Source organism: Mauremys reevesii, linkage group 1 (assembly GCF_016161935.1).
Source record: "Mauremys reevesii isolate NIE-2019 linkage group 1, ASM1616193v1, whole genome shotgun sequence".
NCBI classification, from domain to species: Eukaryota; Metazoa; Chordata; order Testudines; family Geoemydidae; genus Mauremys; species Mauremys reevesii.
Genome location: NC_052623.1, coordinates 123556861 through 123574070, shown reverse-complemented (window position 1 = coordinate 123574070; position 17210 = coordinate 123556861). Strand labels below are relative to the sequence as shown.

The following is a 17210-nucleotide window of genomic DNA, read 5'->3' as shown; positions in this document are numbered from 1 at the left end:
GTGGCTCGGCCTTTGTTTCTCTGCTTCAAGGGGAGTTGGCATTTCCGTCCAAAGGTGCACTCCTCCTCATCTACACTGCCTGCTGAGGTGACTTTTCCTTGTTCCAAGGAACTGACTTTTTTTAAACTCCAACTAGGCACAGACTGGAGACTTATCACTAAATGTATGTTTTACTGCCTCCCTATTTTCTTGTGTGTACCTTATGCTCCATCATTTAGTGTTCATTGTTACTGCTACTTCCTCCTGCTTTTCCTTTTGTTTGTTGAACTGAGTCAAAAAGTCATGGCCCTCTGATTTCTTTACAAACCACACTTGACTCTCAGCACTTGCTGAGGTGGGAATGACCAATTTAGTAAGCCAAGCCATTTTATTTTCTGAAGGTGATCTTTTCCTCCATGCAGAGAGTCAGCACAAGGACTCTGCACCACTTCAGTCCTCAGAATGGTTTAAATGGAACATAAACATTGGTTGAATTACACCCTTAAAGCACAGTGCTCTAGGTGGGCTGAATTTTTAGCTTGAGCTAAATCTTTATTTACTTTAAAAGTGCCACTAAGTTGCAGCCAAAGGGATAGTGTTGTCATATGAGCTTAGCTTTTTTACTGTAAAAATAAACAAAACCCACCCGACGGAGAGATTACACCGGCTTGTCCATGTTTGTAGCAACTACACTATCCTTTGCTTGTCATACATATGAACTGGCTACAGAGCTTCCTCCCTGAAGAGAGATACTAGAGATGCATCTTCTGTGACCTCTTTTAATGCACTGTCATGTATATCTGTTGTATGCTCAGATAAGGTATAAATTTTATGGGTACAGTATCATGCTATTTTTAAAGTTCAGTATGTATCAGTCTATTATGTGTCTCTGAATTGTTTTGGTTTTCTAATTACATGACCCAACGTGTAAAAGCTTGGTTTGGAGTCTGAGTTGTCGTCTTGTTCTGCATTCACCATCTGTAGACTCTGCTCTGTTGATTGTTATTTTTGAGGAACAAACGGTAAATGTTGATTTCTGTTGAACTCTCCACTGTCAGCCTCGATCACATATGATCTGATCGATTAATTTTGTTTCTTTATGACAGCTGGAATTCTCCATCCTTGTGATAGGGTGTCCACACCACGCAGGATTGAAAGGGGTTAAGATGACCAGGCAGGCCAAATAACTCCACAGGCTGCACCTGGTGGAGGAGTCAGAGACCAGGGAACTAATTGAGAGCAAGCTCAGCTGTGGAGGAACAAGAAGGGCCTGTGTAAAGCCAGGTAGTTGGCAGCAGACGGGCTGCAGGAAGGCAGGTAGCAATCACTCCCTGGGAGGAGGTTTATAACCAGAGAGAGAAGGGGAACAAGGTGTAGTAAGAAGCAGTCCTGGGAAGGAGCAGTGAGGGCTAAGAAAGGAAAGCCCAATACTGTGGTTCCCTGGACTGGTACCCAGAGTAGAGGGTGGGCCCAGGTTCCCCTACTAGCCACTGAGAGAGTGGCACCGATGGCCAGTGAAAGGAAAGACTGACTAAAACTTCTAGGGAGAAGGGACCTTGCTACCCCAGAAGGGGGAAACACTGAAGGCTAGAGGACTAGCCATAAGGCTAAGTCACAAAGAGGATACTGCAGTTCCAGGAGTGAGAGTGGGGCCGCAGACCAGAGGGAGAAACAGAGCAACGGTGTGCAAACTGTGGCTGGGGGCGTCAACCTCAAGAGCTAATCCCCAGAGTGACCAGGAGGATGTGCCAGACCAGCAGTGAGTGGACCCTGTGACGATCCCTTTTCTCCATCTAGTCTGACACAAACATGGTCACAAAGTTTTATATTTGAGTGCTGTCTGTTTATAAAAGTGTAAGCTCTTTTTCTCTTTGATTTGGCTACTCTCTATGGTTGGCCACTTTGGAGATTGTTCCAACGTAGTTTTCTTTTCCAGTAGTTCAGAGTTGTCTCCCGCATTGTGAGTTGTGCTGGACTATATCCAGCAGTTGTTGTTGGTGTTGATCCATAACTCAGTAGAGCAAGGAATGGATCTTGCAGCTGTAGGATTCTCTTGGCTGTCTGTACAGGCCTCTCCGTTCGCTTGTGGGTAATGTGGGCTGTTATTAATACACTCAAAATCATATTTAGTTTGGAATGACTTAAATTCTGCTGCAGTGAATTGTGGTCCATTGCCTGTCACTAGTTGTTCTGGAATATTGAAATGAGCAAAGTGTACTTCAGTTTCTCCATAAAACTGGAAAGGTACATGCTGCAGCTTTGTTCCTCTTTTTAGATGTGGAGCCTGATTTCCCCACCGCTTTGCCTTTGGTACTGTCACTTACACCTGGGTATCTTACAGATGTAAAATACCACCAAACCAGAATGGTGACATTTTATTGCAGCTTCGCACAGTGTACAAGATGACACAAGTCAGTGGGCCATAACTGAAATTACTTCAGAAAATCCCTGAAGATATGTGCCTCACTTATTCATACAAGGCCAAAACCTGAAGTCATGACTTACTTTTTACTCACCCCTGTCATAAATAGTTAGTTAAGGGTTAAGTTTCCACCTGTAAAGGGTTAACACATAGTACCTGGTGAACACCTGACCTGAGGACCAATCAGGGAAGAGAATTTAAAATTCCTAGGAGGGAACTTTTTCTCTCTGTTCTTGTGTGTGTTGTTCTTAGCCGTTTGGAGTTATAAGGGTCCAGATGTTTAATCAAGTCTTCTGCACGTTTCCATCTTTCTGAACTAATTTCTTCTAGTCAAGATAGCGAGTATTAGAAAGGTACTTTGTGTCCTCATCTAATAATCCTATGTTTGCAATTCTGTGTGTTTGTTACTGATTATTCTTAATTCTGCCTGTATTGTTTGTACTGAGAAGGAGAGAGGATTCTCTCCAGAACTTAGCAAGGTTATACCCTATGAGTGTCCAGCTTGGACTCATAGAGATTCTGTATTTTCTTGTTTTTCTTTTAATAAATTCTTTCTAAAAGATTTGATTAAATCCCTTCTACTGTGGATACAGGGGGAGGGGGCTAAGAAACTCTCTCTCGGTGGTGAGACAAGCTTCTCTCCGGGCAGAGAGGGGAGGGGGGAGGTTTCTCCCTCTGTGAGTTGATCTGTGTTTCCCCAGGGAACGTCTTTGGAAAGAGGAGGGGGGAAAACAGGGGTGTCCTGGCCCACGTATTCGACCGGGTGGTGGCAGCAAAAAGGAGACCTACCCTAGGATTTTAGGGTGGGGGAATACATGCTGGTCCTCAACTTGAAACCCCCCAGTTTCAAGTGAGGGTTAGACCATGACAACCCCTTTTTGACTGACTAAGACAGGATTAAAAAATTAACTAGTTGAGGATTTGCCCCATAGGAGTTTTGGGCTGAGTAAAGACTAAAGCCTGTGTCCACTGAAATCAATGGGAGCACTGCCTCTGATCTGAATGAGTGCAAGCGTGGGCCCTGAACAGAGACTTCACAATCTGGCCCATCATTAATGGATTAATTTACCTGAGTTCTGTGTGGTTTGGAATACAGACGCAGAGAGAGAAAGCCAAACACTGCTGACAATAACACTGACAGACAGCAGCAGGTCACAAGGATAGTATTACAGAGCAGATAACCTTGCCCAAAAAAAAAAAAAAAGAGCAACTGAAGAAATGTGAAAATGTACGTAACATGATAAGATTAAGGATAGTTTAAAAAAAGTCAATAAAGACCTTTCAATGGGATCCAGGCATTATATCCAGGCCAAACAAAGCTATACATCACAAAACATAGAAGGGTGTCTAATTTTTCACTGGCTGCTCCTTAATATCAGAAAATCATGAATGGCAGGTTACACCATAATTTTGTGGTAACTCATTCCATCACTTTGAAGTTTCTGACATTTAATTTCTGTGCTTTGAAATGTTGACATAGCTAGAAATTTTGTGATACTAGCTTTGACATCCCAAATTAGTCCATCTGATAATTTTAAAGCTAATCAGTGATGTAACTGAAGGAGGCACGGTAACCCAGAAAACAGAAGATCTGCTTTCAGGATGAATCATTGGCAGGCTAGCATTTCACTAGTTGATGGACTGGAGGAGTGCTTTGATGTAGCTGACAAAGCCAGTGGGTACTAGAGGAAAGCTCACAATATATTTAGAGTGGTCTCTAAAGCGCCAATCATTATAAAACAGGATATTTGATAATGCAAGGACATTTGTTGGCCAAAGGCCTTGTATATGTTAAACCTTTTCAAGAACTGTGCATCTATATTGAGGTCTCTTCTTCCCTTAGAGCACATAGATAATTTCAGTTAGTATGAATGAACACTATGTGCCTCCACTGATGGATGAATTCCCCTAAATGATGTGCATGATCAGTGCTGCATATTCCTTACATATTTCCCTGTGCCTCAATTATCTTTAGGACCATGAAGACCGACCTATTTCTGAACCCAGTTTTAAATTCTTGAATGTTCACCTGCAGCTAGAATCCCATACTTCTCACTTGTGTTTGGAGCACGTACAAATGGCAACATTATCAGACAATGGCAAGATGCAATTAAAGTGTTATATTCATCATAGGTTACACTGTCCCAGGAATACAGCATGATGCTTAAGATGCACCCTCTCCCCCCCTCCATTTCATTCAGTGTCAGATTCCAATGGACTTCATAGCAATAGACCTTTTCTACAGTGAAAATGTCTCCTCAGCAGTGACTGTCACTGCAACACTTCAACACAGATTATTTTAATTTTGACTTGTTTTTTCAAGACCAAAGAAACACAAAGACAGAAAAATTCATCTAGATGATAATTCATCAGCAGTAAATTTGTTGTTCAAGCCATTTAGGTCTAGTAACTCTGTAATTTCATGTTCAGTTATAATGCAGATGTTCCTAAGAGCCTGTTGCCCTCAGAAATACCTTGATAAATGCTGAGCAGGTGAAACTCCATTTCACGGTTGCCATGATTAGAAAAAAAAATGGTAAAATTTGTAAGTAAAGTTTCAGTGTGTGGATGCTGCTATGGGAGTAGTAATTAGAGAAATTTAGTTTATTTGCTCAAAACTGCAATGCACCAAAACTATTCGTGAATCTGGAGCAAAGTTGGTGAATAGTTTCAGCAAGGAAAAAAAGGGGGGGGGGTATTTCAAAGTCAAAAAGTTTCATTTTTATACTTCTGAAATGAAACCATTTCCACTTTTTGTTTTGAAACAATGTTTTGTTTCAAAATTGTTCTAGATTTATTTAAAAACAAACAAAAAAGGGCAACGCTTGCCTCTACCCCTCCCAAAAATAACTAAAGGGGTGGGGAAATTATCACAGGGCAAACAAAGTTTTGTTTAACCCAAAACAAAAAAAAATCTAGGGTTGTTTGTTTGGTTTGGGGTGGGGAGGTTGGTTTGATTTATTTTTGGGTGGGGGTTGGCTTTTGGGGTTGGTGGGAGGGTTGTTTGCTTTTTGTTAAGTTGCTGAACTGAAAAATCAATTGTAAATGAAAGATTAAATTGTAATCATCAAAGTAAGAAGAACAACCATCTCTTAGAATTATTTTCAGTTCTTTGCTCAGAATGGAAAAATACTTTAAGCTGAAATAAAATGAATATTGTCATTTCATTTTGAAAAGTCACTTGAAAATGAGAATTTTTATTTAGAATTCATTCAACACTTCCCATGGGAAAACTGAAATTTTTCAACTGAAATACTTAGGATGAAGATTTTTTTCATCCAAAATTTCTCAGGGGAAAAATCAGTGTTCAGAACAGCCCTACCTGTCTCTGATGGTGATTAGTAATCAAGTGCTTCAGGGGAAAATGAAAGAAATCCCATAATGGACAACTATGAACTAACCTGCAAACAAGAAATTTCTTTGTAAGCCGCCTCGTTTAGTGGCCAGTTTATGCCCTGAAGCATGTGAGTTTAAACAGCCCATCTAATTTTGTCCTATTGAATGTAATTTTGCATCTTCTTGTTACCCATATAATGGTCTAATCTTTTTGGAAAAGTATTTCTTTTCAGCATTTTAGAATTTGTTGCTAAACTAATGATGGGCAAATGTTGAAAGATTTGGTTCCTTTTCAATGTTTATTCAAATCTCTCTGTCCTGGAAGTCTTGAATCAGATTCCACCTGGGCACATGGGTCTATGTGAGTGGATCTCCTTGTAGGATCAAGGTTTTAGGTAGTTCATGATATCAAGACTGTTTGTTTTAATAGAGCTCAGAATTCTTCCTTAAAAAGGTTGGCTGACACAGAAGCCTTTCCAAACCAGTTTCTCTGTTGTTATGAACAAAGGCTGCCATCTCATTCATCACTGATGAAGTCATAGACAACTTCCTGTTCTCCTTTTGCTTCAGGTTTGCTGAGCTGTACGGACAATTACAATATATGAATCATGAAGCGTGAAATCTGAATATATTCTATTTTTTTCTCTTTAAAATTTTTCACTTCGATAGCTGCTTGGAATGATTGGAAAATGTCGATGTCATCTTTAATGAAAACAAATATAGTATTCTGCATTAATAGTTCAAAATACTGCAGTTTACAACTGTAACATTATATTACTTGGGCTATTGCTGGCGGTTTCTGTGGTATTTTGGGTTATCGTTTAATACAGCACTGTGTTATTGTTGATCACAGCACCCTTCTGATGGCAAATTACAACAGCATAGACACTTTGGTCAAACACTCATCTGGGAGACAATGAGCAACAAGACATTAAGAAAAAAATGATATTCCAGTGTAGAACTCACCAGAACACCTTGTGCTGGCAAATTGTGCAACGTTTGATGCTAGTGCAACATCTCTAGAAAGAGAAGTGTTCTTTAATTCGTGTGATCCAGGGGACACAGGTGATAAATTACAAGTGTTTTGAGAAAGTTTATAATCACTATCATTTCTGCTCATGTGCAATTTAGTTTCCAGTAGATCATTTCCATTATGCACATCTTTGATTAATATTAGATTTGCTAATTATGACAGTTCCCATCTTGCTTTAATATTATTGAAATGTTGTGCTATCGTTGTTAGACCAGAGGAAGACTCTGCCAGTGGTGAAAAATGATTCCTATGCCTTAAGTCATGGCTATAATTCATATTGAAAATAAACATACAGCTTTTACATTCTTAACCAGAAAGTGACCTTTTGGCTAATATAAACTCATTTTAGAACTGGCAAAGGAGATAGCTATATAGAAGAATAAATCTAATATTGCTTAAGCTTCTTTTTAAAAAATTACACACAATAGTTAATCATTATCGATCCTTTTTTTCTATGTTGTGCTTAATTATCCTGTTCTGTGTGGGCCCAGCATACTCAATGAGTTTTATTTGAAAGGCTTATCATCAGTGTCTTGGGACAAACTCTGGGCCCACTTACTCCTTTGTACAGCTACCTGTACCACAGGTTGCCTCGCAGGGAGGAGAACAGGCACCGCAAAGATTTTAGGTATTTAACATATAGGTGGGTGGGAGGGCTTAGGAGGTGAATGGAACCTTGGCTCTGCTCCAGTGCACTGACTAGCGTATCTATACCGATGCTCTGGGGCTGGCCTGCAAATACACCATGTGCAGAGAACTCCCCCTTTGGAGCAGGAGGGAGGCAAAGCTGCAGTTCAGCCCTGTATGATCTACAAAAGGACATACCAAAATATGGGTCAGCCTATGCCCTCAAATAAATGTGTGTACATAGATGCACACTCATCTGTTGAACCAGGGGAGCTGTATACATGTCCAAGGACAGAATTAAGTCCTGGTTATTTTAGATGAATGGGAAGCTTGGTTTCCTCCTCTTCCCCCCCATCATGGTGGAAACAGGTACTTTTGTTCATGTCATAGTGATTACAGTCATTTTGATCAAGGCACCTGCAGCCCCTTCCTGAAGGAGACCACATCTGAGATGGGCACAAAAAGGACTAAAAGAATCAGTGCAGGATATGACCAAAGCATTACTCAATGCTGCTATGGTGTCCAGATCCAGCGAGGCCTACATTCTACCTAGATTATTTTAATGAAAGAAAAAGAACCATATACATCCACCAGATAGGCTGGTTACCAGTGATATCAAATGGCCCTTTCCCCCTGCCAGGATCTGACACCACGCACACAATTTTCCTCGACTGTACATGAAATGAGAATGCCAGTTCTGTACACGCTCACATTCATACTTTGCCCCTGAGACATCTATGCTAACAAGTTGAGGGGTTTCTTTCAATATGTTGAGTGCCTGGGGAGTGTCTGCCTTTTTTACAGCAGCTGCAACACAGGGTGCTGGGAAGGGAACAGTGGCACACCGACTAGGTGTTTCTTGACAAAAATGTTGAGAAGATTTTGTTTGAGGGAGCAGAATATCTTTCTGGTCTGAGTGCGGCCGGGGGCCTGCTTACATTTACAAGGTCTATCAGTCCCCTTTGTTGTGCTGGCATTGGCCTACAAGGGTAACGCGCTGATGCGATAACTTTGGCAGCATCCGAGAATTATTTAGGTTATGGTTCAGCCATGTGTGAGCTAGGGATTAATAGAAAAATACATTCAAATTAATTAAATGAGTCATTAATATTTTGAATTTTGACACCCCTACCCTTTGATTTTTTTATTCGCTCCTTCCAGTAGCAACAGTGTGAGCATTACAAGAGATCTTCATTGTCCTGACTGAGTGGTCAAAAGTTAGATGTTTCCGCCATGAACTCTCACCCCCACTAGAAACAGTGACATCCCATTTGAACATGGATAGATCCATGTCTGGCTTAGCCTCATTGTCTCATTCTGGAGTGCTAGTCTACCTATGTTCCCATCCTCCAGCAGGCACACTTGGTTGCTGTATTGACAGCACCAATTTGCTATTCATCCACTGTTGACGGGGGTCCTGTTTCTGTAGTGCCAAAAATGGTTTTGAGGAATAGCAGTTCTTTTTAAACACACCTACTGCACAGACATATGTGCACACCTATGCAAAGGGAATTTTTGCATAGAATTTAGGATTTTAACTTTTCTCTTTTAGGAAACCTGCTCCCCACTTAGGATGATAAAATGAGATATTTTATTTCTTGACATTTCATTTATTTATGTACTGATTGTTTGCTTAGGCAGACGATGATGACAGTAGATGGGAAAAGGGAGATAAGGGTACCACATAATACAATACACTGCTCTTTATTGGCTAGTTAAATCATTGTCCATAAGGTCATTTTCCATGCCCCTTGAAATGAACGTATCAGCTAAACTGCAAATTTAAAAACAATCAAATCAAAATAACCCACAACAAAGAGCATCAGAGCCTGAAATCCTGTGTCATGCTAAAGTTTGATGCTGTTGCTGTCAAAGTCTTCTGCCAGGGCAGTTTATGGTTTCAAGACTAAATTAATTTAAAAGAAAAATTGTCAGGTATATTTTTTACACACACACACACACACGCGCTTTTAAGTATGAATCAAATTGATGTATGACAAACTTGAACATGAAAAATTGTCAATTTCTTAAACATATTGCCTTAGAGTCACATACAGCTTTTTAGTCATCACACATCTCTCCGATTGACAGATAAGCGAACCCAGCACTCATTGACATCAAGGGGCCAGAGGATAACAAAAGGCCCTTATCAGTTGAACAAGCATAAAAAAAAAGCAAAAACAAATTTATTAACTACACATAATAGATTTTAAGTGATTATAAGGGACAGCAAACAGATCAAAGCAGGTTACCTAGCAAATAAATACAAATGCAATCTAAACAATATACTAAAGAAATTGAATATAAGTAGCAAGTTCTCACTCTAAAGGATGATTTCAGCTGGCTGCAGGCTCTTAACGGGCAAGCTGCACTGGCTTGCAGTTTAAAACTCCAGGTATTCCTTTCACAAGCTAGAAATCCCTCTAGCCTGGGTCCAGCACTTCCCCCTAGTTCAGTCCTTGTTCCTCAGTTGTTTCCAAGAGTCTCCTTTGGGTGGGGAATCAGTGAAGAATCACAATGATGTCACTCCCCTGCATTATACAGCTTTTGCATATGGCGGGAACCCTTTGTCTCCAAGCTTGGTTCCCACACCAGTCAGTGAAAAACCATTGGTATTCCAAGATAGAGTCCAATACCAGGTGATCTGGTCACATGCCCCTGTAGTGTCATAGTAGCCATGACTCAGAGGCTGATCAAGTTGGCAAGCGCAAACAGGACAAATGTCTTCTTTTGACAAGAAAAGTCAGAACGGCCAGGACAGGGCTTTAAAAAGGGACTGTTCCGGCCAAAACGGGATGTATGGTCACCCTACTCTTGGTGGAAAAATGTGTTGGTACAGACCCTGGATACCAGGTGTTGAGAACTAGGAATATTGGTATAATTTTTCATGAATGTGTGTGTTTATGATGTGTTACTTGATACAGAGTTAGATCAAAAGGGGTTGTTCATAACCAAGCAGGAAAGGTAAAACAATGGCCTAGATAAGAAACATCCCAGCAAACACTCAATCCTAATAGTTCCATTTACAGCTGTGCAGAGGTGACTCCTCAGACCCGACATGATGGTTTTGCCACGGCTAAGAACCTGGAGATCAAAAGAGGCTGATCCATTAAGAGATCCACCCTACCGCGAGGGAGGGGTGGAGTTGTCAGCAGCTGCAGGCTAACAAAGACTGACTGCAAGCCAGGGTCAGCATCAGCAGGCTCTAGCTTGGTCCCCAAGAGAATAGGCAGGGGAGGAAGGGAGAAGGAGATGGAGTGTACCAAGGCTAAATTGTGTTTTCTAGGGGATTGAAGGGCGCGCCAAGTGAAAGTAAGACAGTATGCAGCTCTTGTTTCAAACTCATTTCTCTAAGTTCTATGCACCTTTTGGGCAAATAAAACAGACTTTGTTTTGAAGCAGCTGCTTCTGTGTCTCTGCATTCTGTTACTGCCCACAGGCTCCCGAAAGGAAACTCTAGCAGGTGCCAGCTAATTGGGCTTTCTAGGTAACATGGTTGGGGAGTGTAACCAGGAGACCCAGTTGCAGAGTGGTTGGATTGCAGGGTCCCATCCTAAAGAGAAGTTGAGGTTTGGGCCAGCCCAAAGAGAAGTTGACGAGGTTGCAGATGGGGGACTGGAAAGGGATCTCAAGAGGTGAAGCCTACCTAGAGACAGTGACACCAGGCTTCTAGCTTAATGTATTAACTGATATGTGCACTCTCGTAAGATGGGCTAAAGCAATCTGAAGATGTAGTGCCACATCCAGCAAAACAGCTGTGGTCAAGTGCCCAGCCAACCTGTGTGCTCTACTACTACTTCCCCCTGCTCTGTGTTTCCTCCTTCTCCTCCTCCTCCTCAAATATATTAAATCATTTCTCTCTCTCTCTCACTCACACACACTTTCCAGGCAGCTGGTATGTATAATTGAAAAATCACCTAACGTGTGGACATATGTCTTCACATTTCTGCTTGACCACATGACAGTTGGATGGGATGATGATGTAAAGCTTCATCTAATTTTCTTCCCAGATGCCTCATTACAGGGACAGTATGATGATGTAGGTGCCATCTGATCAGGAGCCTTACCTGCTGTACCACTGCACTGTCAGGGCTGACGAGGAAACTGCTGCTAATACCCCACCACTAGAAGCTACACCCACTGACACAGTGCTGATTGGACATTACTAGGTATAAAGCTTCCTGTTCCTATGTCCTCCTGTTCCTGTCTCAACCCTTGTCTGAGCAGCTAGTTGCTAGGCCTGTTGCTGCCCAGACCTGAGACCAAGTCCCTGGTTCCTGTTCCCCTGCCTCATCCCTGTTCCTATATCTTGTTCCTGGTTCCTTGCCCTGACCCAGGTTGCTGTCTCTGGCTTTGACTCTTGGCATGACCACAACCCCAGCTCTGTTCCTGGCTCCAACCACTAGGTTAGGCAGTCCCCATTGCGGGTCCTGACAGATAAAAGGAAACTAAAGTGCCTGAGATTTATTGGGAAACATCATTCACAGTTTGCTAAATATCTGGAGCTTATTTTTCCCCTCCCCTGGCCCCCTTTTCATCTTACTCCACAAGTGGTGCCACTGACATCAGAGGAATTATTTTTATGTAAGGTGCTGTTCATCCCAAGTGAAGACATTACATTCTGGCTAAGAAATACTATCATCCTGTAAAGCTAAAATGTTCCCAATAGCAATAAAAAATGTTGCTTTAAATATGATTGATAGTAGCAGTGTTGCTTATTGACATTACAAAATGATACACCTGAAACAAAATCACATGAAGCATGAAAAGGAATGTGAGAGGACGTTCATAGCACTGTGTTGTGTGAAGTACTTCCTTAGCTGCTATGTAATATTCATCCATTTATCTAGATATTGTCTCCTTGAAATAGTCGCTGGCAAAAAGACTGTGGGGGAGGAGGGAAAGCAAAGGTAGACAAATGGTGTAAGGAATCCAGATTGATCAAACACTGGAAACTGACTTTCTTATGGTGCCTTTACTGAAATTAAAGGAAGAAACTGTCAGCAACAGAATTTTATGAGGCATTGCTGCTTCCCCCCTTTCCGAACCCACCTCAACAACTATTCAAGCTGCTATGGTAGGCCTGCAAATTTAATTCTGTTAATTTTTGCAGTGAAAATGTCTAGAAACATGGGACAGTCCCTATCTTAAAATGCAAGATGAATTATAAGCACTTGGACCTTGCTGGTGTCCTGGTAGTGGTGTGGTTTTTTTTTTCCTTTTCTTTCCAAACATATTTTATTAAATGGATGCAGCTGCATGACTGCTTATCTTATCTGTAGATGGGATTGTGACACTTTGGAACCCCCATATTCACCACTGTCATATAATTATGATATGTTTTGTACAGATTGTACCTTCTGAGGTATCATTCTAAAAGTCTTCATCTGCTAATTATTAATATCTCATTGGACTGTATGTGCTATTGTATGTGAAGTTATGAAGTTTGGCTATGTATGTGCTACTGAAACATGTTGTGAGGTTGAAAACACCCACAAGCAGCCTTTCAGGTACAACAATAAAAAGGCCAAACAATGTTAATGGCTTATTGAGGAAATACACACAAGCACAAGGATTACCCCGGGAACTGTGTACAATAGAAACCTCTCAGAGATAGCACTACACAATGAGAATTGTGTGACCCAGGTCACAGCAAAAGAGCTTTCCAGCAAGTTGGAAGAAGGTATAAAAGGGGGAATTGCCATCATGACTGTACCTCACTCTCCCTACAACGAACACACCTGAAAGTACTGGAGGAATAAGACTGTACTGGGGGGAGAGGGGAAAGTGTTGTTCCAGGTAGGAAAGAAGGAAGCCTGCCTGTGTATGCAAAAGCTAACCTGCTTGTACTATCTAACCCGGTGAGACACTGCTTGATTCAAATACTAGCTAGTACATTAGGCTTAGATTGTGGTTTTGTTTTATTTCTTATGGGAATCTACTTTCATCTGTTTGCTATCACTTAAAAGTTATCTTTCTGGAGTTAATAAATCTATTTCATAATTTACCAAAAACATTTTACCTGTGTCATTTGAAGTGCAAAGGGGATAAATCTCAGCTCATGATCAAGAGTTGGTGCACATCCACTTTCCTTTGTAGAAGTGGCGGACTAGTAATGAATTTGATCAAGGCAGGATGTTACAGCTCTAGGATGTTGGGCTGGGGAGCTGGGAGCATTTTGGCTGTAGCCTCTCTATCCTGGGTTCATGAGTGGCTGGCCAGAGCATTCATGAACACAGCTGGTTGTGGTCCCTGCCTGTGGATGTTGGTGTGAGTGCAAGCTTGGAAGGCTTTGCAGTTTGTCACAACGTCACAGTGCAAGAGGGAACCCAGATTGGTGAGACAGAGGACTCAGCTGTACCTCAGTTCCAGGTGGCACCCGGGGGGGGACCCGTCACAAGGATGAGCTAGAGATTCATGTGAAAATTCAACTTTCATAGTATATGCACTGGGCATTCTATGCATCACTGAATTAATTCTTGCAATTGTAATGTGTCTGAGATGCATTACAATGCCTCTGGTTTTTGTCACTGAGGATCAAGGACACATGATTTAAATAGTTCAGAAGACTTCTTATTATTAATAGTGGGTCTGAGCTGCAAAGTTCAAATCTAGATCCAAACTTCCACAAAGTCTGAAGGGGCTTTGGATCTATCTTATATGGCCCAAGCCACAAGTTTTAGATCTGAATTTCCCCAGCTTTTAAAGAGGGTGTTGTTGCAGCTTGGGCCCATCTGATAAATACCTAAAATATTCATATATGACCAGAGACTCCACCAGGCAACGATTCATTAGCACCATGTAACAGACACTCCAAAGACATTCTGCATCTGATTCAGTTGCTTTCACATACAGTTCATAAGCAGCTAATGGAGACCAGCCACCAAGTCCTTCCACCTCTATACCTGAATTTCAGTCACTGACCTATAATGAAAAGATCAATAAGCAACTATGTCTCTATGGTCCAGAAAAATTCATACCTGCTGGTGTGAGACCAAGAAATGCAGATGATTGCATTTGGTGTGTTCAATATGAATATAGCACAGCATCAGTAGGTTTATAGGTGATTGCAGAGTCTATAAGAGACACCTGGAAAGTCCTTCTTTCAGCTTGATCATGTTGCACTTCTTGACTTCATTAGGAGTTTGTGGCATGCAAGGTATGGATGATGGACTTCCTGCTGTGTAGCTGGACATGGGGCAGAACTTGACACAATGAAGCAGTTTGAGAAGTCAGGCTCAGAAAGGAATGGAATTTGTCTTGCTCCCTGTTTTGCACCTGTTGGACCACAGATGTATGATAGCTATAGCATTCACTGCCAGTGATAGCTAAGGTCATGAGATTTCAGGAGTAGGGAGGTGGTATTACTTCTATTTATGACATTAGTGAGATCATTACTGGAATACTGTGACTAGTTTTGGTGTCAAAATTTTGAAAAGGATGTTGACAAACTGAAAAAGATTAAGAAAAGAGCTTCAAGAGCGATTGCAGGGCTGGAAATTCGACCTTACAGAGAGATTGAGTTTCTCCAAGAGATGGTTAAGAGGTGATTTGATCACAATCTAAAAGTACCTACCTGGGGAGAAGACTTCTGATAGAGAGGGTGTTTTAAACTAGCAAAGGCCTAACATGATTCAGTGGGTAGAAGCTGAAGCTAGACAAATTCAAACTAGAAAGAAGACACACAATTTTAACAGTGAGTGTAATGAACCATTGGAACAGCTTCTACAAGGGATGCGGTGGATTCTCCATCACTTGAAGTCTTTCAATCGAAACTGGATGTCTTTCTAAAAAGGTATGTTCTACCTCAGCAAGAAGCTATAGTTTTGATGCAGGAATTGCTGAGTAAAAATCTGTGGCCTGGATTATGAAGGAGGTAAGACTGACTATATGATCCTAATGCTCCCTTCTGGATTTCACACCAAAGAAACTTTCATTATAACCACCTGTTTGCACAGGCTGTTAACTTGCTGAAGTATTCTCCATCAATCTCATATGTTCCACATATGGTCTTGGGTGAGAGAGGAAATGCTTTCAGCTGAGTTGGCGTTATCTGAGTGACTAAAACACACTGCTTCAAAAAAAATCAAATCTTCTCACCTTGAGACTTGTTTGCTCGCTAATAATTCCAAAAGGAGCTGAACAGAAAAAGGCAAATTATGTGGCTAATCCTCTGGGAGAAGTAGTTTCCTGACTAAGGACCAGATTGTTGCCTCCCACAGAAAAAGATACAGAAGAACATAAGAACATAAGAATGGCCATACTGGGTCAGACCAAAGGTCCATCTAGCCCAGTATCTGTCTACCGACAGTGGCCAATGCCAGATGCCCCACACGGAGTGAACCGAACAGGCAATGATCAAGTGATCTCTCTCCTGCCATCCATCTCCATCCTCTGATGAACAGAGGCTAGGGACACCATTCTTACCCATCCTGGCTAATAGCCATTTATGGACTTAGCCACCATGAATTTATCAAGTTCCCTTTTAAACATTGTTATAGTCCTAGCCTTCACAACATCCTCAGGTAAGGAGTTCCACAAGTTGACTGTGCACTGCGTGAAGAAGAACTTCCTTTTATTTGTTTTAAACCTGCTGCCTATTAATTTCATTTGGTGACCCCTAGTTCTTGTATTATGGGAATAAGTAAATAACTTTTCCTTATCCACTTTCTCAACATCACTCATGATTTTATATACCTCTATCATATCCCCCCTTAGTCTTCTCTTTTCCAAGCTGAAGAGTCCTAGCCTCTTTAATCTTTCCTCGTATGGGACCCTCTCTAACCCCCTAATCATTTTAGTTGCCCTTTTCTGAACCTTTTCTAGAACTAGAATATCTTTTTTGAGGTGAGGAGACCACATCTGTACATAGTATTCGAGATGTGGGCATACCATGGATTTATATAAGGGCAATAGTATATTCTCAGTCTTATTCTCTATCCCCTTTTTAATGATTCCTAACATCCTGTTTGCTTTTCTGACCGCCTCTGCACACTGCGTGGACATCTTCAGAGAACTATCCACGATGACGCCAAGATCTTTTTCCAAGGGAATAAAGTTAACTAGAACTCATGGCTTTAAAACCACAGCGCTACTGCAGCATCATTCCCTCTGAATGGGGCAGCAGGGTTGGATTAAGGCCCACAGTCTCAGCTGCTAGAGTCTCATGATGGAGGCAGAACCTTACCCTTCATATTTTTTAACACTTCTAGACCACATGGTCACAAAGGGAAGCTTCAAAATGGAACTGGAGTGTAACCAAAGTGATTTCTACCTGAGTCTGCAGCCAGCCTGAAGTAATAGCTCTGAGAGGAATGATCTTGGGACACACCCAGGGGACAATCCAGACTAATAAATAGATGTCACCCCTGCCTTCTAACCTGTAGCCCTTTACCCTGTCTAGCAGCTGTAGCCTCCAGCCTGGACTGCTCACAAACAGACTCCAGCATGTAAGTGATTCCCAGTTGTGTCTGTGTGTGAGCTCTAGCCAGCCAGCCCCAGCCTGGCTCTTACCAGCCTTGTTTATATTGCAGGGTGACCTAGTACACCCTCCAATCCAAGTTTCTCCCCGCTCCCGCAAAAGATGTATGTCCTGTACTGTCCAGCCCTCTCTTGGATAATACACATCCATATAGCCTGTATTGCTTTAATAGAAATAATGTTCACACTTTGTTTCCCCAAATAGAATTTCCCAGACATTTCAGTTTAAACACACTGGATTAGATAAAACAGCACAACAAGCTTATTAACTACAAAGAGAGATTTTAAGTGAGTACAAGTAATGAGGCATAAAAGTCAGAAATGATTACAAGG

General features: G+C 41.5%; 1 long non-coding RNA gene across 2 annotated transcripts in view; it reads left to right on the top strand.

Moving 5' to 3' along the window:
* LOC120395849 overlaps positions 1 to 11997 on the top strand; it is a 49180-nt gene extending 37183 nt beyond the window's left edge. Inside the window, exons 3-4 of one of the 2 annotated variants that reach the window (XR_005592846.1) lie at positions 11286 to 11292; positions 11408 to 11997. This is a non-coding gene — a long non-coding RNA (uncharacterized LOC120395849). The remainder of the gene's footprint in view (positions 1 to 11285; positions 11293 to 11407) is intronic. The other variant, XR_005592848.1, reaches the window with a different exon arrangement.
* The last annotated feature ends 5213 nt before the right edge of the window (positions 11998 to 17210 follow it).